We start from the raw sequence: 26,565 nt of genomic DNA on the forward strand, positions 1-26,565 counted from the left end.
CCTTTAGCACAATAGAGTACAGGTATGGCATTGATTATTGGAACCCGGGGATAATTTTTAGGAACCGGGAGATGGAAAAAGATGCATTGACATCCAGTACAGGTCGTTCTCCTTCCGCCTTTTTATACGAGGGTCCCGGACCCTCGACAGGCACAACAGCATAAAAGACCCCATATGCCATCCTTTTGCACAATCGAGTACAGGTATGGCATCGATTATAGGAACCCGGAGATAATTTTTAGGAACCGGGAGATGGAAAAAGATGCTTTGACATCCAGTACAGGTCGTTCTCCTTCCGCCTTTTTATACGAGGGTCCAGGACCCTCAACAGACACAACAGCATGAAATACCACCTATGCCATCCTTTTGCACAATAGAGTACAGGTATGGCATCGATTTTAGGAACCCGGAGATAATTTTTAGGAACCGGGAGATGGAAAAAGATGCTTTGACAACCAGTACACTTCATTCTCCTTCAGCCTTTTTATAAGAGGGTCCCGGACCCTCAACAGAAACAACAGCAGGAAACACCACATATGCCATCCTTTTGAACAATCCAGTACAGGTATGGCATCGATTTTAGGAACCCGGAGATAATTTTTAGGAACCGGGAGATGGAAAAAGATGTTTGGACACCCAGTACAGCTCGTTCTCCTTCAGCCTTTTTAGACGAGGGTCCAGGATTCTCAACAGGAACAACAGCAGGAAACACCACATATGCCATCCTTTTGAACAATAGAGTACAGGTATGGCATCGATTTTAGGAACCCGGAGATCATTTTTAGGAACCGGGAGATGGAAAAAGATGCTTTGACACCCAGTACAGGTCGTTCTTCTTCAGCCTTTTTATACGAGGGTCAAGGACCCTCAACAGGCACAACAGCATGAAAGACCCCATATGCCATTCTTTTGCACAATCGAGTACAGGTATGGCATCGATTATAGGAACCCGGAGATAATTTTTAGGAACCGGGAGATGGAAAAAGATGCTTGGACACCCAGTACAGGTCGTTCTCCTTCAGCCTTTTTATACGAGGGTCAAGGACCGTCAACAGGCACAACAGCATGAAAGACCCCATATGCCATCACTTGCTTTTGCACAATTGTACAGGTATGGCATTGTTTTTAGGAACCCGGAGATAATTTTTAGGAACCGGGAGATGGAAAAAGAGGCTTGTTCGGTCCTCCTACTTCAAATTTGGGGCACTGCGCGTGCAATCTAATGTGCCACCAGAAATGAGTGATATGTTAATGAGTACTATTCTTAACAGTTTAATCACTGTTATGTGCCTTTTTCTTTGGTTTTGTTTTTGTAGCCACAGTGCATCACCAGAGGCCAGAAAAATTAGGCATGTCCAAATGCCTGAAAAATAAGGTATTGTTGCAGCCGTAAGCTTTAGCAGTGGCAAGAAAAATTGATGTTTGTAGAACAGTTCTAAAGTGCACTAAAACCTTGAGGCTTGAACACTAGTTCTTGGCGGATAAGTCACGCAAGTCATCCGCCATTCGAAGATAAAATACAGCAGCGTGTGTACCATTTGTAGCCCAAGGCAGCTCATCTCATCAGGCCTTTTTTACTCAAATGTATCGCCCAATGTCAGTCCCTTCGGGATCCATCCCTCATTCATTTTAATAAAGGTGAGATAATCAAGACTTTTTTGACCTAGGCGACTTCTCTTCTCAGTGACAAAACCTCCTGCTGCACTGAAGGTCCTCTCTGAAAGGACACTTGAAGCGGGGCAGGCCAGAAGTTTGATTGCAAATTGGGATAGCTCGGGCCACAGGTCAAGCCTGCACACCCAGTAGTCAAGGGGCCCATCGCTCCTAAGAGTGTCAAGATCCGCAGTTAATGCAAGGTAGTCTGATACCTGTCGGTTGAGTCTTTCTCTGAGGCTGGATCCCGAAGGGCTGTGGCGATGCATAGGAGTTAAAAAGGTCCGCATGTCCTCCATCAACAACACGTCTGGAAAGCGTGCTGTCCTTGATGGCGTGGTCGTGGGAGGAGTATTAATTTCATCTCTTCCCCTGTTCGATTCCCATTGTGCTGCTGTGACATCACCCTTATACGCTGTGTAAAGCATAGTTTTTAATTTATTTTTGAACTGCTCCATCCTTTCCGACTTGCGGGAAACTGGTAGCATTTCAGTTACTTTATGCTTATACCGGGGGTCTAGTAGCGTGGACACCCAGTACAGGTCGTTCTCCTTAAGCTTTTTTATACGAGGGTCCCTCAACAGGCACGACAGCATGAAAGACCCCATTTGCACAAGGTTGGATGCCGAGCTAATCATGTCCCGTTCCTCGTCCTCACTGATCTCACTGAAGGTATCTTCTTCCCCCAGCCACGTACAACACCACGGGTACCAGATAGGTGACAACAACGAGCACCCTGGGATGCCTGTTGTGCTTGGTCTTCCTCCTCCTACTCAAAGCCACAGCCTCTGACTCCTCTTCCTCACAATCCTCTTCCTGCGTTGCCGCTGTTCCAGCAAGCGATGCTGATAAGGCTGATTCTGGTGGTGATGGAGACCACAACTCTTCCTCTTCCTCTTCACGCTCATCTATGGCCTGATCCAGCACTCTTCACAGGGAACGCTCCAGGAAGAAAACAAATGGTATGATGTCACTGATGGTGCCTTCGGTGCGACTGACAAGGTTTGTCACCTCCTCAAAAGGACGCATGACCCTACAGGCATTGCGCATGAGCATCCAGTAACGTGGAAAAAAATCCCCAGCTCCCCAGAGGCTGTCCTAGCACCCCGGTCATACAAATACTCGTTAACAGCTCTTTCTTGTTGGAGCAGGCGATCGAACATTAGGAGTGTTGAATTCCAACGTGTCGGGCTGTCGCAAATTAAGCGCCTCACTGGCAGGTTGTTTTGACGCTGGATATCGGACAAGTGCACCATGGCCGTGTAGGAACGCCTGAAATGGCTACACATCTTCCTGGCCTGCTTCAGGACGTCCTGTAAGCCTGGGTACTTAAGCACAAAGCATTGTACAATCAGATTACACACATGTGCCATGCACGGCACATGAGTCAACTTGCCCAATTTCAATGCCGCCACCAAATTACTTCCATTGTCAGAAACAACCTTGCCAATCTCCATTTGGTGCGGAGTCAGCCACTGATCCACCTGTGCGTTCAGGGCGGACAGGAGTGCCGGTGCGGTGTGACTCTCTGCTTTGAGGCAAGTCAACCCCAAGACGGCGTGACACTGCCGTATCCGGGATGTTGAATAGTACCTGGGGAGCTGGGGGGGTGCCGTTGATGTGGAGCAAGACGCCGCAGCAGAAGAGCAATCAGACGAGGAAGAGGTTATGGAAGAGGATGGAGTAGGAGGAGTAGAGGAGGTAGCAGCAGACCTGCCTGCAAATCGTGGCGGTGTCACCAACTCCTCTGCAGAGCCACGCATTCCATGCTTGTCAGCCACCAGCAGGTTTACCCAATGAGCAGTGTAGGTGATATACCTACCCTGACCATGCTTTGCAGACCAGCTATCAGTGGTCATAAGGACCCTTGCCCCAACGCTGTGTGCCAGACATGACATTACTTCCTTTCACACAATCGAGTACAGGTTGGGGATTGCCTTTTGAGAAAAAACATTTCTGCCGGGTACTTTCCACTGCGGTGTCCCAATAGATACAAATTTTTTGAACGCCTCAAACTCTACCAACTTGTATGGTAAAAGCTGGCGGGCTAAGAGTTCTGACAAGCCTGCTGTCAGACGCCGGGCAAGGGGGTGGCTTTGGGACATTGGCTTCTTACGCTCAAACATTTCCTTGACAGACACCTGACTGTGGGCAGATGAGCAGGAAATGCTACATAATAGAGACTGAGTGGCGGATGGTTGAGAGGGGGCAAGGAGGACAGCAGTGGTTGACGTGGATGAAGATGCTGGAGCAGGAGGAGGATGGCAGCTTTGAGTATGGGTGCTGCTTCTACTCATGTGTTCATCCCATTGGCGTTTGTGATGTGAGACCATATGCCTTCGCAAAGCAGTTGTACCTAGGTGGGTGTTGGACTTCCCACAACTCAGTTTCTTTTGGCACAGGTTCCAAATGGCATCGCTGTTGTCAGAGGCAGACACACAAAAAAAATGCCACACTGCTGAGCTCTGCGATGATGGCATTCTGGTGGTGGCAACAGCATGCGTTGATTGGCGTGCTGTCTGGCTGACCCCGGGGGCCGATGCATGCTGTCTGACTGTGCCACTATCTCCTTGCGACGACCTCCGCCTGCTTCCAACTCGTCTCCTTCTCCTCCTCTCTGTCTCCCCATCTGAACTTTCCCCCTCTTCTTCTTCTCTTCTAGCGGGCACCCATGTGACATCCACGGACACATCATAATCAACCGCTTCACTTGTATCTGACACATCAACAAAGGAAGCAGCAGTGGGTACAACATCATCATCATCATCACACCGTACGTCCATGTCTGTAATGCTGCCTGACTGAGACATATCACTGTTATCTACATCCTCTGTCAATGATGGTTGCGCATCACTCATTTCTTCCAACTGATGTGTAAATAACTCCTCTGACAGATCAAGTGAAGTGGCTGTGGTGCTAGTGTTGATGGTGGCGGCAGGCGGGCGAGTGGCACTGGTCACAAGTTGAGAGGTGCCCGAAGCTATGCTGGAGGTGGATGGTGCGTCAAGGTTACAAGCCTGAAACAAAAAAGCAGAATGATGTTTCACAATCCAAAAAGTTTATTTTTTTTAAATGTACACTTACACTACTATTAAAGAAGAAGATATGAGTGGTGGCACTGAGGGTGGAAGTAGGCACAGTATATGCTGGGAGCCTGACACACAGGCTGGCACTAGTGGCAGGCTGGCCTGGAAACTAAAATTAAAAAAACACTAGCAGACTGATGTAATTTTTTTTTTTTTTTAAAGTTACACTAATGTTACAACAGATATAAGTGGTGGCACTGGGATGGAAGTAGGCACAGTATATGCTGGGAGCCTGACACACAGGCTGGCAGTAGTGGCAGGCTGGCCTGGAAACTAAAATTAAAAAAAAAATAGCAGACTGATGTAAAAGTTTTTTTTTAAAAGTTACACTAATGTTACAACAGATATAAGTGGTGGCACTGGGGATGGAAGTAGGCACAGTATATGCTGGGAGCCTGACACAACACAGGCTGGCACTAGTGGCAGGCTGGCCTGGCAACTAAAATTAAATAACACTAGCAGACTGATGTAAAAAAAAAATTTAAAAAAATTTACACTAATGTTACAACAGATATGAGTGGTGGCAGAGATCAATTAATCACAGTATATGCTGTGTGCCTGAGAGACCCGGGCCTGATGGAAAATGAAATTAGATTACACAAACAAACTAATGTAAAAAATTTTTTTTTTAAATTGACAATAATGTTACACCACCAGATATGAGTGGTGGCACAGAGGAATTAATCGCAGTATATGCTTGCTGTGGGCCTGGCACACAGGCCTGATGGAAAATGAAATTAGATTAAACTTGCAATTAGCAAACTAATGTAAAAGTTTTGTTTTTTAAATTTAAAATAATGTTTCACCAGATATGAGTGGTGGCACAGAGCAATTAATAACAGTATATGCTGTGTGCCTGAGAGACCCAGGCCTGATGGAAAATTAAATTAGATTACACTAACAAACTAATATAAATTTGTTTTTTTTGTAATTTATAATAATGTTACGTTACAACACCAGATATGAGTGGTGGCACAGAGGAATTAATCACAGTATATGCTTGCTGTGGGCCTGGCACACAGGCCTGATGGAAAATAAAATTAGATTAAACTTGCAATTAGCAAACTAATGTAAAAGTTTTGTTTTTAAAATTTAAAATAATCTAACACCAGATATGAGTGGTGGCACAGAGCAATTAATAACAGTATATGCTGTGTGCCTGAGAGACCCAGGCCTGATGGAAAATGAAATTAGATTACACTAACAAACTAATGTAAATTTGTTTTTCTTTAAATTTACAATAATGTTACGTTACACCACCAGATATGAGTGGTGGCACAGAGGAATTAATCACAGTATATGCTTGCTGTGGGACTGGCACACAGGCCTGATGGAAAATGAAATTAGATTAAACTTGCAATTAGCAAACTAATGTAAAAGTTTTGTTTTTTAAATTTAAAATAATGTTACATCAGATATGAGTGGTGGCACAGAGCAATTAATAACAGTATATGCTGTGTGCCTGAGAGACCCAGGCCTGATGGAAAATGAAATTAGATTACACTAACAAACTAATGTAAATTTGTTTGTTTTTTAATTTACAATAATGTTACGTTACACCACCAGATATGAGTGGTGGCACAGAGCAATTAATCACAGTATATGCTTGCTGTGGGCCTAGCACACAGGCCTGATGGAAAATGAAATTAGATGAAACTTGCAATTAGCAAACTAATGTAAAAGTTTTTTTTTTTAAATTGAAAATAATGTTACACCACCAGATATGAGTGGTGGCGCAGAGGAATTAATCACAGTATATGCTTGCTGTTGGCCTGGCACACAGGCCTGATGGAAAATGAAATTAGATTAAACTTGCAATTAGCAAACTAATGTAAAAGTTTTTTTTTTTAATTTAAAATAATGTTGCACCAGATATGAGTGGTGGCACAGAGCAATTAATCACAGTATATGCTGTGTGCCTGAGAGACCCAGGCCTGATGGAAAATGAAATTAGATTACACTAACAAACTAATGTAAATTTGTTTTTCTTTAAATTTACAATAAGGTTACATTACACCACCAGATATGAGTGGTGGCACAGAGGAATTAATCACAGTATATGCTTGCTGTGGGACTGGCACACAGGCCTGATGGAAAATGAAATTAGATTAAACTTGCAAGTAGCAAACTAATGTAAAAGTTTTGTTTTTTAAATTTAAAATAATGTTACACCAGATATGAGTGGTGGCACAGAGCAATTAATAACAGTATATGCTGTGTGCCTGAGAGACCCAGGCCTGATGGAAAATGAAATTAGATTACACTAAGAAACTAATGTAAATTCGTTTATTTTTAAATTTACAATAATGTTCGGTAACAACACCAGATATGAGTGGTAGCACAGAGGAATTAATCACAGTATATGCTTGCTGTGGGCCTGGCACACAGGCCTGATGGAAAATGAAATTAGATTAAACTTGCAATTAGCAAACTAATGTAAAAGTTGTTTTTTTTTTATTTAAAATAATGTTACACCAGATATGAGTGGTGGCACAGAGCAATTAATAACAGTATATGCTGTGTGTCTGAGAGACCCAGGCCTGATGGAAAATGAAATTAGATTACACTAACAAACTAATGTAAATTTGTTTGTTTTTTAATTTACAATAATGTTACGTTACACCACCAGATATGAGTGGTGGCACAGAGCAATTAATCACAGTATATGCTTGCTGTGGGCCTAGCACACAGGCCTGATGGAAAATGAAATTAGATGAAACTTGCAATTAGCAAACTAATGTAAAAGTTTTTTTTTTCAATTGAAAATAATGTTACACCACCAGATATGAGTGGTGGCACAGAGAAATTAATCACAGTATATGCTTGCTGTTGGCCTGGCACACAGGCCTGATGGAAAATGAAATTAGATTAAACTTGCAATTAGCAAACTAATGTAAAAGTTTTTTTTTAATTTAAAATAATGTTGCACCAGATATGAGTGGTGGCACAGAGCAATTAATAACAGTATATGCTGTGTGCCTGAGAGACCCAGGCCTGATGGAAAATGAAATTAGATTACACTAATAAACTAATGTAATTTTTTTTTTTTAATTTACAATAATGTTACGTTACACCACCAGATATGAGTGGTGGCACAGAGCAATTAATCACAGTATATGATTGCTGTGGGCCTAGCACACAGACCTGATGGAAAATGAAATTAGATTAAACTTGCAATTAGCAAACTAATGTAAAAGTTTTGTTTTTTAAATTTAAAATAATGTTACACCACCAGATATGAGTGGTGGTGCAGAGGAATTAATCACAGTATATGCTTGCTGTTGGCCTGGCACACAGGCCTGATGGAAAATGAAATTAGATTAAACTTGCAATTAGCAAACTAATGTAAAAGTTTTTTTTTTTTTAATTGAAAATAATGTTACACCACCAGATATGAGTGGTAGCACAGAGGAATTAATCACAGTATATGCTTGCTGTGGGCCTGGCAGACAGGCCTGATGGAAAATGAAATTAGATTAAACTTGCAATTAGCAAACTAATGTAAAAGTTTTTTTTTTTTTTTTAAAATAATGTTACACCAGATATGAGTGGTGGCACAGAGCAATTAATAACAGTATATGCTGTGTGCCTGAGAGACCCAGGCCTGATGGAAAATGAAATTAGATTACACTAACAAACTAATGTAAATTTGTTTTTTTTGTAATTTACAATAATGTTACGTTACACCACCAGATATGAGTGGTGGCACAGAGCAATTAATCACAGTATATGCTTGCTGTGGGCCTAGCACACAGGCCTGATGGAAAATGAAATTAGATGAAACTTGCAATTAGCAAACTAATGTAAAAGTTTTTTTTTTAAATTGAAAATAATGTTACACCACCAGATATGAGTGGTGGCACAGAGAAATTAATCACAGTATATGCTTGCTGTTGGCCTGGCACACAGGCCTGATGGAAAATGAAATTAGATTAAACTTGCAATTAGCAAACTAATGTAAAAGTTTTTTTTTAATTTAAAATAATGTTGCACCAGATATGAGTGGTGGCACAGAGCAATTAATAACAGTATATGCTGTGTGCCTGAGAGACCCAGGCCTGATGGAAAATGAAATTAGATTACACTAATAAACTAATGTAATTTTTTTTTTTTTTAATTTACAATAATGTTACGTTACACCACCAGATATGAGTGGTGGCACAGAGCAATTAATCACAGTATATGATTGCTGTGGGCCTAGCACACAGACCTGATGGAAAATGAAATTAGATTAAACTTGCAATTAGCAAACTAATGTAAAAGTTTTGTTTTTTAAATTTAAAATAATGTTACACCACCAGATATGAGTGGTGGTGCAGAGGAATTAATCACAGTATATGCTTGCTGTTGGCCTGGCACACAGGCCTGATGGAAAATGAAATTAGATTAAACTTGCAATTAGCAAACTAATGTAAAAGTTTTTTTTTTTAAATTGAAAATAATGTTACACCACCAGATATGAGTGGTGGCACAGAGGAATTAATCACAGTATATGCTTGCTGTTGGCCTGGCACACAGGCCTGATGGAAAATGAAATTAGATTAAACTTGCAATTAGCAAACTAAAGTAAAAGTTTTTTTTTTTTTAATTTAAAATAATGTTACACCAGATATGAGTGGTGGCACAGAGCAATTAATAACAGTATATGCTGTGTGCCTGAGAGACCCAGGCCTGATGGAAAATGAAATTAGATTACACTAATAAACTAATGTAATTTTTTTTTTTTTAATTTACAATAATGTTACGTTACACCACCAGATATGAGTGGTGGCACAGAGCAATTAATCACAGTATATGATTGCTGTGGGCCTAGCACACAGACCTGATGGAAAATGAAATTAGATTAAACTTGCAATTAGCAAACTAATGTAAAAGTTTTGTTTTTTAAATTTAAAATAATGTTACACCACCAGATATGAGTGGTGGTGCAGAGGAATTAATCACAGTATATGCTTGCTGTTGGCCTGGCACACAGGCCTGATGGAAAATGAAATTAGATTAAACTTGCAATTAGCAAACTAATGTAAAAGTTTTTTTTTTTTTAATTGAAAATAATGTTACACCACCAGATATGAGTGGTAGCACAGAGGAATTAATCACAGTATATGCTTGCTGTGGGCCTGGCAGACAGGCCTGATGGAAAATGAAATTAGATTACACTAACAAACTAATGTAAATTTGTTTGTTTTTTAATTTACAATAATGTTACGTTACACCACCAGATATGAGTGGTGGCACAGAGCAATTAATCACAGTATATGCTTGCTGTGGGCCTAGCACACAGGCCTGATGGAAAATGAAATTAGATGAAACTTGCAATTAGCAAACTAATGTAAAAGTTTTTTTTTAAATTGAAAATAATGTTACACCACCAGATATGAGTGGTGGCACAGAGAAATTAATCACAGTATATTCTTGCTGTTGGCCTGGCACACAGGCCTGATGGAAAATGAAATTAGATTAAACTTGCAATTAGCAAACTAATGTAAAAGTTTTTTTTTTAATTTAAAATAATGTTGCACCAGATATGAGTGGTGGCACAGAGCAATTAATAACAGTATATGCTGTGTGCCTGAGAGACCCAGGCCTGATGGAAAATGAAATTAGATTACACTAATAAACTAATGTAATTTTTTTTTTTTTTAATTTACAATAATGTTACGTTACACCACCAGATATGAGTGGTGGCACAGAGCAATTAATCACAGTATATGATTGCTGTGGGCCTAGCACACAGACCTGATGGAAAATGAAATTAGATTAAACTTGCAATTAGCAAACTAATGTAAAAGTTTTGTTTTTTAAATTTAAAATAATGTTACACCACCAGATATGAGTGGTGGTGCAGAGGAATTAATCACAGTATATGCTTGCTGTTGGCCTGGCACACAGGCCTGATGGAAAATGAAATTAGATTAAACTTGCAATTAGCAAACTAATGTAAAAGTTTTTTTTTTTAAATTGAAAATAATGTTACACCACCAGATATGAGTGGTGGCACAGAGGAATTAATCACAGTATATGCTTGCTGTTGGCCTGGCACACAGGCCTGATGGAAAATGAAATTAGATTAAACTTGCAATTAGCAAACTAATGTAAAAGTTTTTGTTTTTTTAATTTAAAATAATGTTACACCAGATATGAGTGGTGGCACAGAGCAATTAATAACAGTATATGCTGTGTGCCTGAGAGACCCAGGCCTGATGGAAAATGAAATTAGATTACACTAACAAACTAATGTAATTTTTTTTTTAACCCCTTAATGACCACAGCACTTTTCCATTTTCTGTCCGTTTGGGACCAAGGCTATTATTACATTTTTGTGGTGTTTGTGTTTAGCTGTAATTTTCCTCTTACTCATTTACTGTACCCACACATATTATATACTGTTTTTCTCGCCATTAAATGGACTTTCTAAAGATACCATTATTTTCATCATATCTTTTAATTTACTATAAAAAAATTATAAAATATGAGGAAAAATTGAAAAAAAACCCCACTTTTTCTAACTTTGACCCCCAAAATCTGTTACATATCTATTAACCACCAAAAAACACCTATGCTAAATAGTTTCTAAATTTTGTCCTGAGTTTAGAAATACCCAATGTTTACATGTTCTTTGCTTTTTTTGCAAGTTATAGGGCAATAAATACAAGTAGCACTTTGCTATTTCCAAACCATTTTTTTTTTTTCAAAATTAGCGCTAGTTACATTAGAACACTGATATCTTTCAGGAATCTCTGAATATCCATTGACATGTATATATATTTTTTTAGTAGACAACCTAAAGTATTGATCTAGGCCCATTTTGGTATATTTCATGCCACCATTTCACCGCCAAATGCGATCAAATAAAAAAAAATGTTCACTTTTTCACAAATGTTTTCACAAACTTTAGGTTTCTCACTGAAATTATTTACAAACAGCTTGTGCAATTATGGCACAAATGGTTGTAAATTCTTCTCTGGGATCCCCTTTGTTCAGAAATAGCAGACTTATATGGCTTTGGTGTTGCTTTTTGATAATTAGAATGCCACGAAATGCCACTGCGCACCACACGTGTATTATGCCCAGCAGTGAAGGGGTTAATTAGGGAGCATGTAGGGAGCTTTTTGGGGTAATTTTAGCTTTAGTGTAGTGTAGTAGACAACCCCAAGTATTGATCTAGGCCCATTTTGGTATATTTCATGCCACCATTTCACCTCCAAATGCGATCAAATTAAAAAAAACGTTAAATTTTTCACAATTTTATGTTTCTCACTGAAATCATTTACAAACAGCTTGTGCAGTTATGGCACAAATGGTTGTAAATGCTTCTCTGGGATCCCCTTTGTTCAGAAATAGCAGACATATATGGCTTTGGCGTTGCTTTTTGGTATTTTGAAGGCCGCTCAATGCCGCTGCGCATCACACGTGTATTATGGCTAGCAGTGAAGGGGTTAATTAGGTAGCTTGTAGGGAGCTTGCAGGGTTAATATTAGATTTAGTGTAGAGCTCAGCCTCCCACCTGAAACATCAGACCCCCTGATCCCTCCCAAACAGCTCTCTTCCCTCCCCTACCCCACAATTGTCCCCGCCATCTTAAGTACTGGCAGAAAGTCTGCCAGTACTAAAATAAAAGCTATATTTGTATTTTTTTTGTGTTTTTTTTAAAGCATATTTACATATGCTGCTGTGTACTGTCCCCCCTTAGCCCCCAACCTCACTGATCCTCCCCAAACAGCTCTATAACCCTCCCACTCTAACTTAATGGGCGCCATCTTGGGTACTGGCAGCTGTCTGCAAGTACCCAGTTTAGAAGAAAAAATGTTTTTGTTTTACATTTTTTAAACTTTTCTGTAGTGTAGCTTCCCCCCACACAAAACCAACCCCTACCCCTCCACAATCTATTTTTTTGCTTTTTTTTTAACTTTGTAATCATTTTCCGTAGTGTAGCGCCCCCCGACGGTCCCGCCCACCTTCATGTCACACGGCACACCGATGGCCGCCCACCCACCTCCCAAGTCGGCTCCCACCCACCAACGATACCGGCCATCGATGTCCGGTGCAGAGAGGGCCACAGAGTGGCTCTCTCTACATCGGATGGCCATGTAAGGTTATTGCAGGATGCCTCCATATCGAGGCATCACTGCAATAACCGGAAAGCAGCTGGAAGCGAGCAGGATCGCTTCCAGCTGCTTTCCACACTGAGGACGTGCAGGGTACGTCCTCAGGCGTTAACTGCCTTTTTTTTGAGGACGTACCCTGCACGTCCTCGGTCATTAAGGGGTTAATTTACAATAATGTTACGTTACACCACCAGATATGAGTGGTGGCACAGAGCAATTAATCACAGTATATTCTTGCTGTGGGCCTAGCACACAGGCCTGATGGAAAATGAAATTAGATTAAACTTGCAATTAGCAAACTAATGTAAACGTTTTTGTTTTTTTAAATTGAAAATAATGTTACACCACCAGATATGAGTGGTGGCGCAGAGGAATTAATCACAGTATATGCTTGCTGTTGGCCTGGCACACAGGCCTGATGGAAAATGAAATTAGATTAAACTTGCAATTAGCAAACTAATGTAAAAGTTTTTTTTTTTAAATTGAAAATAATGTTACACCACCAGATATGAGTGGTGGCACAGAGGAACTAATCACAGTATATGCTTGCTGTTGGCCTGGCACACAGGCCTGATGGAAAATGAAATTAGATTAAACTTGCAATTAGCAAACTAATGTAAAAGTTGTTTTTTTTTTTTTTTTTAATTTACACTAATGTTAGACCACCAGATATGAGTGGTGGTACAGAGGAATTAATCACAGTATATGCTGTGTGCCTGGCACACAGGCCTGATGGAAAATTAAATTAAATTAAACTTGCAAGTAGCAAACTAATGTAAAAGTTTTTTTTTTAATTTAAAATAATGTTACACCATCAGATATGAGTGGTGCCAGTGAGCAAGTTGGTACAATATATGCTGTGAGGCTCACACACAGGCTGGTGGCAGGCAGGCAAATGCAAAAAAAAAAAAACCACTGGAGTTCTAGCCCTATGCAAAAAAAAAAAAAAAAGACTGGAAAACAAAACAAAAAAAAAGCCAGATGTAGCCCTAAAAAGGGCTTTTTGGGGTGCTGTCCTTACAGCAGAGATCAGATGAGTCCTTCAGGACTGTAGTGGAGACTAAATACACTAGCCTAGCTATCAATTTCCCTATAAAATCAGGAGCTGCAACACTAAACCTCCTCTCTCTTCAAAAGCTGCATCACAATGATTCTAAAATGGCTGCTGCCCGGGACCTGGGAGGGTCTGGAAGGGAGTGTCTGCTGCTGATTGGCTGTAATGTGTCTGCAGAATGTGAGATACAGGGTCAAAGTTTACTCAATGATGACGAATAGGGGGCCCTCGGCGGCGAACGCGAACAAGCAATGTTCGCCGGGAACTGTTCTCCGGCAAACAGTTCAGGACATCACTACTGACCACATACCTTCAAACCTCTCCTCTATTTAATTGTGTTGTGTCTACTGTTCACACTGTCTTAAACTGCAAGCTCAGAGAACCTGAGATTCCCAATTTACTTTTTGGTGTTCTCTTTAAACTGTATTGATTTATCTAAACTTTTTTCCTATTCTATTCAACATATGCACTTGCTTGATTTATAAAAATACAGGCATGCTCGTCTTCACCTAGGGTGCAGCAATCCCATTTCCTGTTAGTAAAAGCTGACAATAGTATAATTTATTTATAAAGAGCCTTAGGACATAAGAGAATTCTTGGGCCTCTAGTTATTAAGGTCTGGCGGACCAGATCCGACACTGCGGATCAGGTCCGCCAGACCTCGCTGAATACGGCGAGCAATACGCTCACCGTATTCAGCATTACACCAGCAGCTCACAAGAGCTGCTGTTGCAACGCCGCCCCCTGCAGACTCGCGGCCAATAGGCCGCCAGCAGGGGGGTGTTAATCAACCTCATCGGGTTGATTTCCGGCGATGTCTGTCCGCCTGCTCTGAGCAGGCGGACAGGTTATGGAGCAGCGGTCTTTGTGACCGCTGCTTCATAACTGCTGTTTCTGGCGAGCCTGCAGGCTCGCCAGAAACACAGGGCATCAAGCTCCAATCAGAGCTTGATAAATATGCCCCTTGACCTCAAGTGTCTGTTCTCATTGCAGTAGATAACTTTTTTGGGGATATATAATTTTTGTCTTGAGTTTCTAAATAAAATGGAGGGACAATGCAGGGAAAGAAACTTGCAGTTCCCTGACTTAGGACAATGTTTGTCTCTCATCATATGAGTCGAGACAAACTCAGAAGAACCTTAAAGGGATATTAATCACTAAATAAACCATTGATAGAATGATATATTCAGAGCAAATATTAGCCTAAGAATAATATATACATGCATTTTTTTAAATTACATTAGTTTTTTAATATTGAAAATATAAGACTAACAGAAAGCAGTGTTTCTTTTTCTGCTTCCATATTGTAACTTGTGTTTCTTTTTCTGCTTCCATATTGTAACTTGTGTTTCTTTTTCTGCTTCCATATTGTAACTTGTGTTTCTTTTTCTGCTTCCATATTGTAACTTGTGTTTCTGTTTCTGCCTCCATATTGTAACTTGTGTTTCTTTTTCTGCCAATTAGGGACAGTTATAAATGTCTTTCTAGAGTGTGCAACCCAAGACTGTGGGGATTACAGCTGTGTCTGCACTTTCATTTTTAACAGGAATTTGGAAAGCCCACAATATTCAGAACTAAATTACAAAAAAAAAAAAAACAGGAACTAATTAAATAACAAAAGTATATTGCAAAGTTGCTTTACTACATACAAAAATCATTTAAAATTATTATCTTGAACAATTTAATGCCCCTTTAAAGTAATTTTTTATATATGCATCAGAAATTATTCACTGCGTCTGCACTGAAAACGATCTGTATTAAACAAATGTTTAAAACTTTAATTTTATTAGCAGAACTTTCATTGTTGATCTATCTTCTTTGCTGTAGCCAATTAGAGACTTATATAAATAAACACCTGCACATATCAACCAATTGCTATGCAGTGTGTAGGAGGATAAGGCCTAGATTTGGAGTTTGGTGGTAGCCGTGAAAACCAGCGTTAGAGGCTCCTAACGCTGGTTTTAGGCTACCTCCGGTATTTGGAGTCACTCAAAAAAGGGTCTAACGCGCACTTTTCAGCCGCGACTTTTCCATACCGCAGATCCCCTTACGTCAATTGCGTATCCTATCTTTTCAATGGGATTTTTCTAACTCCGGTATTTAGAGTCGTGTCTGAAGTGAGCGTTAGAATTCTAACGACAAAACTCCAGCCGCAGAAAAAAGTCAGTAGTTAAGAGCTTTCTGGGCTAACGCCGGTTCATAAAGCTCTTAACTACTGTGCTCTAAAGTACACTAACACCCATGAACTACCTATGTACCCCTAAACCTAGGTCCCCCCACATCGCCGCCACTCAATTAAATTTTTTTAACCCCTAATCTGCCGACCGCCACCTACGTTATCCTTATGTACCCCTAATCTGCTGCCCCTAACACCGCCGACCCCTATATTATATTTATTAACCCCTAACCTGCCCACCACAATGTCGCCTCCACCTGCCTACACTTATTAACCCCTAATCTGCCGAGCGGACTGCACCGCTACTATAATAAAGTTATTAACCCCTAATCTGCCTCACTAACCCTATAATAAATAGTATTAACCCCTAATCTGCCCTCCCTAACATCGCCGACACCTTACTTCAATTATTAACCCCTATTCTGCCGACCGGAGCTCACCGCTATTCTAATAAATGTATTAACCCCTAAAGCTAAGTCTAACCCTAACACTAACACCCCCCTAATTTAAATATAATTTAAATCTAACGAAATTAATTAACTCTTATTAAATAAATTATTCCTATTTAAAGCTAAATACTTACCTGTAAAATAAATCCTAATATAGCTACAATATAAATTATAATTATATTATAGCTATTTTAGGATTAATATTTATTTTACAGGTAACTTTGTATTTATTTTAACCAGGTACAATAGCTATTAAATAGTTAAGAACTATTTAATAGCTAAAATAGTTAAAATAATTACAAAATTACCTGTAAAATAAATCCTAACCTAAGTTACAATTAAACCTAACACTATACTATCATTAAATTAATTAAATAAAATACCTACAATTACCTACAATTAAACCTAACACTACACTATCAATACATTAATTAAATACAATACCTACAAATAACTACAATGAAATAAACTAACTAAAGTACAAAAAATAAAAAAGAACTAAGTTACAAAAATAAAAAAATATTTACAAACATAAGAAAAATATTACAACAATTTTAAACTAATTACACCTACTCTAAGCCCCCTAATAAAATAACAAAGACCCCCAAAATAAAAAATGCCCTACCCTATTCTAAATTACTAAAGTTCAAAGCTCTTTTACCTTACCAGCCCTGAACAGGGCCCTTTGCGGGGCATGCCCCAAGAAGTTCAGCTCTTTTGCCTGTAAAAAAAAACACATACAATACCCCCCCCAACATTACAACCCACCACCCACATACCCCTAATCTAACCCAAACCCCCCTTAAATAAACCTAACACTAAGCCCCTGAAGATCATCCTACCTTGTCTTCACCTCACCGGGTATCACCGATCGGTCCTGGCTCCAAAATCTTCATCCAACCCAAGCGGGGGCTGGCGATCCATCATCCGGTGGCTGAAGAGGTCCAGAAGAGGCTCCAAAGTCTTCATCCTATCCGGGAAGAAGAGTAGATCTGGACCGGCAACCATCATCTTCCAAGCGGCATCTTCTATCTTCATCCGATGAGGACCGGCTCCATCCTGAAGACCTCCACCGCAGACCCATCTTCATCCGGCGACGTCCAACTGAAGAATGACAGTTCCTTTAAGGGACGTCATCCAAGATGGCGTCCCTCGAATTCCGATTGGCTGATAGGATTCTATCAGCCAATCGGAATTAAGGTAGGAATATTCTGATTGGCTGATGGAATCAGCCAATCAGAATCAAGTTCAATCCGATTGGCTGATCCAATCAGCCAATCAGATTGAGCTCGCATTCTATTGGCTGTTCCGATCCCCCGTTTTCCCTCGATAGAGATAATTTTTTCATTGAAATTCTAGATTTCTTTCCACTCCAGATAAACTTTTGAGTATCTAGTTGCAATTTTTTTAGGTCTTTTTTAGAGATTGGTATTGGAATATTTTGCATGATATAAAGTATTTTGGGAAAGATTATCATTTTGTATAAATTTATTCTACCCAGGATAGAAAGAGGCAATTTTGACCAAAATTTAAGGTCTTCACTTATTTTTTTAAATAACGGAGTAAGATTCATACTATACCACCTGTCTTCAGATCGAGATATGTATATTTCTAAATATCTTATACCTTCTGGTGAATTTTTAAAATATTCCTTAATTTTTGTTCCAATTTGCCCATTGATCATCATTAATTCAGACTTGCTAGAATTTATTTTATAGCCAGAAAACGTACTAAAATTATTTATTACTTCCATTATTATAGGGATGTTTTTTTCCAAGTTACAAATAGAAGCAAATCATCTGCATATAGGGCGATTGTCAGGTTAGGAAATATCCAGAAGTAGACCCAAATGCAAGGGCGAACTTAAACAACACCCTTAATCCAGGACGTGACCCCACGACAACCTCCAAAAAACAAAGTACTCACGATATGGAGCAGGGTTAGCCTGTGCCAAAGTAATTCATTATATCAGCCAGATAGACTTCTGAATAAGGAACTGGTTTCAGGAAATGCCTTCCACAGAATGAGGAGAGCAGGGAAAGTCACTTATACTCAGACAGAAGAAGGGTAAAACAGGAAACAGTTAATAATGCAGGAGTAGGTCATTTGTTATCAGGCAGTCTGAAGGTTAACACTGTGTAGACAGTCTTTGCAGAGTATGCAACAGGTAATCAGGCAGTTTGAGGGTTAACACTGAGTAGACAGTCTTTGCAGAGTATGCAACAGGTAATCAGGCAGTTTGAGAGTTAACACTGTGTAGACAGTCTTTGCAGAGTATGCAACAGGTAATCAGGCAGTTTGAGGGTAAACACTGTGTAGTCAGAACTTGCAAAATTAACAACATGTAATCAGGTAGTTTGAAGGTTAACACTGTGTTGTCAGAACTTGCAGTGATAGCAACAGGTAAGCTGGTAGTTTGAAGGTTAACACAGATTAATCAGTACTTGTGGAGATTGGCAACAGGATATCAAGCAGTTTGAAGGTTTACACTGAATAATTGTATTTGCAGAGTTTGGAAACAGGTAAACATGCAGATTGAAGGATTCACAGAAATAACAGTATTTGAATAGTACTACACAGAGTAGTCTGAATATGCAGGGATTGCAGCAGGTAAAAGGAAGTTTGAAAGTTTCACTAAACAAACAGTACTTGCATTGATTGGAGACAGGTATTCAGGAGGTTGAAGGTTAATCCGGCATAGTAAGTCCTTGAAGAGATTGGCAACAGAAAAGCAGCAGTTAGAGAGATTCCTCAGCGAAATCCTAACAGAAGCCTCAAAGTTAACAAACAAACGGACACTGGAGAAACAGGAAGCCAGAATAAAAAGCCTGGTTGACATCATCAGGAAGGGGTGGCTCAGACACCTGTCAATCAAGCACCCAGAGAGGACTGCAGAGCTTCCCAGCAGCTGAGCGTGACAGCGATCTTGCATTCATATTTCGCCATTTTAATTCCCTCTATCTTTTCTCTCAAAACACATGCTAAAGGTTCTATGACAATGTCAAATAGTAAAGGTGACAAAGGGCACCCTTGTCTAGTACCTCTCTTTAAAATTATTTCACACGAAATTTGACCATTGACTAATAGTGCTGTGCAAGGAAAATTGTAAAGTTTTTCAATCAGCTTAATTATCCTTTCATGGAAACCAAACTGCTTTAGAGAAGTGTATAAGTGATTCCATTCTATGGAGTCGAACGCTTTATGGGCGTCTAATGAGATGATCGCTGCATCAGGTTCCTTATCTTGTATCCTCCTATCATTCTGCTTCTTAAAATGGTCTAAAACAAGAAAAACTTTCCTAATATTAGATGCAGAGTTTCTACCTTTCAGAAACCCAGTTTGATCTTTATGTATTACATGTTTGAGTATCACTTGGAATCTCTCTGCCATTATACCATTTAGTATCTTATAATCTACATTTAAGAGAGATATGGGTCTGTATGAATCCATTTGATCACTTTTTTTATTTGGTTTTAATATTAAGAAAGTCCAGGAAGATGTAAAACTACTTGACATATCTTTTCCATCACAAAAATAAGAGTTAAAGAGAGACTTACGATTAGGTATTATGTGCTCAGATAGAATTTTATAATACTCATTAGGCAATAATTCTGGGCCAGAAGACTTGTTATTCTTAAGGTTTTTTTATCGCCTTTTCAATTTCTTTCTCTGTGATAGGTTCTATTATTTTATTCATCTCACCCTTATCTATCCTTGGGAGTTTTAAATTAGACCAAAATTTTTCTTTATTACCAAGATTTAAATTTTCAGCACTATATACCTTTTGGTAATATTCTTCTAATACTTTCATAATCTCCTCTGTTTTGTTCAATTTTACTCCTTCTTTATTCAGTGCAGAAATAAAGTTATGACCCCTAGCTTTATTAGCCAATTTCGCAAGTAATTTTCCAGATTTATTCCCGTATCTAAAGTATTTTGAACTGGCTTTAATCTCTTGTTGTGCGGTGTTATTTAACAGCCATATATCTCTTGCTTCTTTGGCCTCTCTATATTTCTTCCAGTTAAATTCGGAAGATTCACTTATAACTCTATTATATGTTTGCGTGAGCCTTCTAGTAATTTCCTTCTCTCTTTTTTTTGTTTGTTTTTTAATCATACATAGGTATGCTATGATTTCTCCTCTTATTACAGTTTTAGATGCTTCCCAAAAGAGTTCAGGTCTATTAGAATGTTCAGAATTATTACGAGTGTAATCCTGACACTTTGCCACTAAAAATGTTTTAAACTTCACGTTTTCCAATAGGTATGTTGGGAAACGAAACCTTTTAATTATTGAATTATACGTCTTTATCTTCAAATTTAGTGTTATAGGAGCATGATCTGATAGGGTCACGTCTCTTATTGTGGTATCTACCTCAACATCAAACAATTTTTCCGAGATCAGAAACATATCTATTCTAGAGAGGGTCTTGTGTGTTTTTGACATACAGGTATAATCTTTACTCACAGGATTATTTTCCCTCCATATATCTTTAACATTCAGATTACTCATAAGTTTTTTAAGAAGTCTGGATTCTAGATTATCCCTTTTACTTTTTTTAATATTTTCCCCTTCTCTAAACTTATCTATTGGTACTTGACATACCATGTTAAAATCTCCCCCTAATATGAGTAAACCCTCTGCCTCAACCAATATGTGTGTCTGAAGATCTGCCCAGAACTTAGGGGAGTGTTCATTTGGTCCATATATATTGCAAATTGTAATAATTTTCCCCAGCAATTCTATTTTTAAAAGTATATATCTCTCATTTAGGTCTAAAAAACAAGTCTTTATCTTAAATTCTAAGTTTTTCTTTATTAGGATAGCTACTCCTCTTTTTCTACTTTTACAGGGAGTACCTACCATTGTACCAACGCAATTAGTTTTCAATTTTTCCAACTCTTTCTTTTTTAAATGGGTCTCCTGTAGTAAAGCTATATCAGTTCCTAATGTTTTGAGCTGTTTAAAGATTGCTTTTCTTTTTAGGGGAGAGGTAATTCCGCCTACATTCCACAAGGTAAATTTAATACAACCTAGCATAGCTTATGTATAAAAGAGATAGGGTGGTTTAAAAAAAAAAAAAAAAAAAAAACACAAATGGCCCCCCCGCCGCCCCCCAAAAACATTAAAATTCTACATGGTGCGCGGACGAGTGGAAACATCCGTGATATTTCAAAATTCTCTTTAGTCAAATCTAACAGCTGAATTCTCACTTATAACCAGTACACCTTAGTTTACTTTATACCCTTCATAAATAATTCAGCTTCATTTATATTTTCAAGCATTTTTATTCCCTTTGCCTCCTGAATGCGAATCCTAGCAGGATAAATTAAAGTAGCGCTCACCCCATTATTTATTAGTTGGGTGCATATTGGTGCCATCTCTCTACGTTTATTTGAAACTTCTGCTGAATAATCTTGGAAGATTAAGATTTTTCTATCTTCAATGATCACTTCCCTTTTTTTCCTATAATAATGAAGCAACTTTAGTTTATCTTGGAAGTTGAGGAATTTGGCGATTATGGGCCTCGGCCTATCGTTGCTCCTATCTTCTTTTAAAGGTCCTATCCTATGACTTCTCTCAATCAGAAAGGGTAATTCATTAGCAGGGATTCCTAACATCTCTGGTAGAATAATAGATATAAAAAATTTTAAATCCTTGTATTGTGTTTTTTCAGAAAGACCTATTATTTTAAGATTATTTCGTCTGGCTCTGTTTTCTAAGTCATCTGTTTTATTCTGTAAATCCCTTATGCTTTTTTCCATTTTAGTTATTTTAGACTCATTTATAGTACTGTTATCTTCTATGTCGGAGATCCTTTGTTCTACTTCAGACAACCTTCTAGAGAATTGCCTAACTTCAGTTGCTAACCCTGATATTTCTGCTCTAACCTGGTCGAATTGGGGAATAAAGATCTCTGATATATTTTTAATCAGTGTCTGGGTAGCTATCTGATTAAAACTCTCGTTATTTATCTCAGCTATTGTTTTACTTTGTCCTTTGTTTTTTTTATCCCTGTTCCTGGCTGCCATCGCTGGAGATTTGTTCTTTGTCTGTGTCATAAACTTATCCATATATGTGAGTGTAACACTTACTCCCCACTTAAGAAGGGTTATTTTGTGCAAAAAAAAAAAAGAGAAACCTAATACAATGAAGTACACCAAGTGTAAAAAAAAAACTTTCGACAGTGAAAGAGTGCCCCCCCTCCCCCCGTAACCCCCTTTTTTTTTTTTTTTTTTTTTTTTTTAAAGTGAATTCGTTATTGCTAACAATTCAGTGAATAAAAATAAGACCAGCCTCTGTTAGCCAGATAGGGAAACTTACAAATCTAATAAAGAAAATTACCTTAAGCAAACAATCCTGACTAGATAAATTCCCTCTTACCATTAACTTATCATATATTTCCCTTTTCTAATACACACCATCCTAATCAGATAACATTCTAGAACCATACAGAAGTCATATAACAACAGCAAAAAAAATTTCAGATGTTTCTTCACAAAATCTATCAAAAATGTGGAAAAATAAAAAATTATTTTCTCCCTGTTTGCCTAGAATCTGTTTTACATTTTCAGCCTACCCAGTATAGTAATCACAGCCCTTAGTAAAATTTATTTGCAGAACACTTTCTGCCCAAAAGCAGTCAGCTACATAAAGAGCCGGAATCTTAGATCTTCCCAGTCAAAGTTCTGTGTATTTTGTGTAATACTCAAATCAGTCATTTTTTTTTAAATTTCCTTTTTATCTCCCTTCTTCGCACTTTTCCTCTCCCTATCTCTCCCCTTAGCAGTCTTCCTTTATCTTAGGTTTGAGTGTGGAGGGGGAGACAGGAGACAAAATGGGGCATTCGTTCTGTATAACTGTCCCGTCTAAGTCCAGCCAGCAAAAAAAGTCTTAAACTCCACAGTGTGGGCTTACCGTACCTCTCATGGTCTTCACCGCAATATCCTTGTCTGTTAGAGGAGAGCCCACTCCTAGCTCTCCCTCTGCAGTAGACGAGGCACGCCACACACTGGAATCTTCACCGGACTGAGGCGAGAGAGAGACGGCGGTGGGTGATGACGTAATCCGCTACCTTCACCTCTTCCAACCAGGAGCCGAAACACTCTCCGCACACCCGGGGTCACAAGAAGAAGACGGGGAGAGCCAAAAGACCCCGATACTCCGGACACCACATACCCGCTCCAACCCAGAACCAGGCGGGCTGTTTCACAGGTAAGTCCTTTCTTATTCCAAGCCCACAGTATTCAGCGTAGAAAAACCTCTGAAATGCGGCAAACAGGCAAGTAGGCAAGCAGTATCTACATCAGCCGTCCTTCAATTAGGAAAACACTTTTGATGTTTGGCGTCAATACTTCTGCTTCTTAAATTTCCCTGTTACCTTGCCAGGCTGCCATCCTCGCAGCCGATGCTTATCGATATCCTTTGGTTGTTAATAACAGGGAACCAGCTGTTCAAACTCCCGGTATTCAGCAGTGCATACACCGCTAGCTGTCAGGGAAAAGGTGTCCGTAGTTTTTATTCCAACCTTGTACTTTTTTCCACTATTCAACCAGTGAATCCGTTGTCCCGAATTCAAGCCCCAATTCTGGGCTATGGCTATAGCGTTGAGGGGGAAGGGTATGGTTTCCTTCTAGCTGAGGCCAACACGGAGCAGCAGCGCACCTTCACCTGCTAGCTCCTCCCCTCCGCAACGCCACTCCTCATAATTTAACATTTTATTTATCTAACATTTCTTATGCATTCTGTTCACTTAAACATCTAATATAGAAGTCAATTCCAATCTTTCCAAAATTCTCATTAGAAATGTAAAAAAAAATGTTATTGTCTGATAATTATTTTTATTTAAATGATCAGAATGCACAAGATTACCGAGTCAAACACAGCAGCGTCTGATAATTCCCTGATATTCTATATCTATTTCCCCACAATGGTACCATTTATTACCGATAATGGATGTCGATCCCCAAGATCCAAATCGATACACAAAAAAATAAAACTGCTCTCCAGAATGCCCAGCCACTCTACCAACTGACCAGGCCACTCATCTCCATTCTGTGGTTCCATTCTCTTCTCTCCTGTCAGTCTCTTCTTTCTCTGCATGCTCAACTATCAATATCTTGTACATATTGAATATAGAATATCAGAAAGATAGGAATCCAGACAAATCATACTAGCATGCACCAAAATTTCTCGCCACTTGCATGCTTCCTTTTTATATGATAAGTCCATTTAATATCAACATTTTCTGGAGTCCTCTAGGTATGGCCAGAGTTGAATGGACATGAAACCTAAAATTTTCCTTTCATGATTCAGATAGAGCATTCCATTATACACATACACACACATAGATACAGTATATACATATACATACACACACATATATATATACATACATACACACACATGCATACACACATACATACGCACACATAGATATATACATATACATACACACAGGGACGGACTGACAAGTCGGGCAAATTGCCCCTTGCCCAAGGGCCCGGCATCTTAAAGGGCCCCATGCATCATTTAGCTGGATTTATATATATATATATATATATATATATATATATATATATATATATATATATATATATATATATATATATATATATATAATAAAATGTATTAATAAAAAAAAAAAGTTTTTTCTTTCTAATAATTTTTTTTTTCTTTTGGCTTTTGTACTAGTGGGGATGGGTGTGGGGGGACCCTCTCTTGCATGTGCAGGCCGGTGGTAGTAGATTGTTACTCTTAGTATGCAGCGTGGGGCCATTATAATCATTATAACCATATAATCAATTCAACATCATGGAGACTTGCAGAAGGATGGAGCCGAACAGGTAAGTAAAGTAACACAACACACAACTTCAAGTCCTGGCACTCACTGGCAGACAGTCACTGAAGCCCTGCAGACTGCACCTGCAATATGTGGACCGGGTTCGGATGACTCCAGAGTCCGGTCCACAAATTGATTACCCTGTGGCTCCTGCTCAGCTCCTCCCACCCATGCGCTGTGCGCAGTGCGCACACAATTTTAACTGCTGCAGCAGTAGTGTGTGGCCACGTGGGGTGAAGGAGGAGGACTGAGTCAGGCGAGGCGACTCAGACAAGAAAAGGAGCCGGAGGCAACTTAGGCAACCAAGTCTACATTACTTGCCTATACCTTTCTACTATGCATGGTCTTTAACAAAGAGAAGAGTGTAGATGTGGGATGGGAGGAGCAGAGCAGAGAGGAGCGGCCGGCAAGACGATAACGCAATCTATAGAACCTGAGCGCATGCTAAGGTGCGTCACGATACTGAATAGTTCGCCGCATATTTTCCCCCCGTGAATCTATAAGTTGCGGACTCAGGCTCCCGGGTTGTACTTGTTCATAACAGTGTTGTGATATAGTGAGGCATGTATTAATAGCTGCTGCCTGTTCAACCAGGATTTCAGGATGGATCCCTCTGGCTGCAAGTGAGCTTAAAGGGACAGTCTAGTCAAAATTAGATAGGGCATGTAATTTTAAACAACTTTCCAATTTACTTCTATTATCTAATTTGCTCAATTCTTTAGATAACCTTTGTTGAAGAAATAGCAATGCACATGTGTGAGCCAATCACGCAAGGTCTCTATGTGCAGCAACCAATCAGCAGCTACTGAGCCTATCTAGATATGCTTTTAAGCAAGTGATATCAAGAGAATGAAGCAAATTATATAATAGAAGTAAATTAGAAAGTTGTTTAAAATGACATGCTCTTTCTAAATCACGAAAGAAAAAATTTGGGTTTCATGTCCCTTTAACTCTGGTGACTGCTATAGAGGATATTATTTCATTATATAGGACATTCCAGTGCTAACCATTCTGAGGGGCTCTGTCCTCCCATAGTAATGTGCAAAATAACTTAGCACTAAATGCAATTAATTAGAAAAAAAATTATACATATATATATATATATATATATATATATTAAAATTAAAAAAAAACAATCCCTGAGATCAGTACTGCTTTTAGTGTGTATATGTGTGGGCTGCGGCAGTTGGAACAGG

General features: G+C 39.1%; 1 protein-coding gene across 1 annotated transcript in view; it reads left to right on the plus strand.

Moving 5' to 3' along the window:
• TNFAIP8L2 (TNF alpha induced protein 8 like 2) overlaps positions 1-26,565 on the plus strand; it is a 154,193-nt gene that overhangs the window by 38,246 nt on the left and 89,382 nt on the right. The gene's annotated exons all lie outside the window — the stretch shown is intronic.

The sequence above is a fragment of the Bombina bombina genome, chromosome 1, assembly GCF_027579735.1.
Source record: "Bombina bombina isolate aBomBom1 chromosome 1, aBomBom1.pri, whole genome shotgun sequence".
Taxonomy (NCBI): Eukaryota; Metazoa; Chordata; class Amphibia; order Anura; family Bombinatoridae; genus Bombina; species Bombina bombina.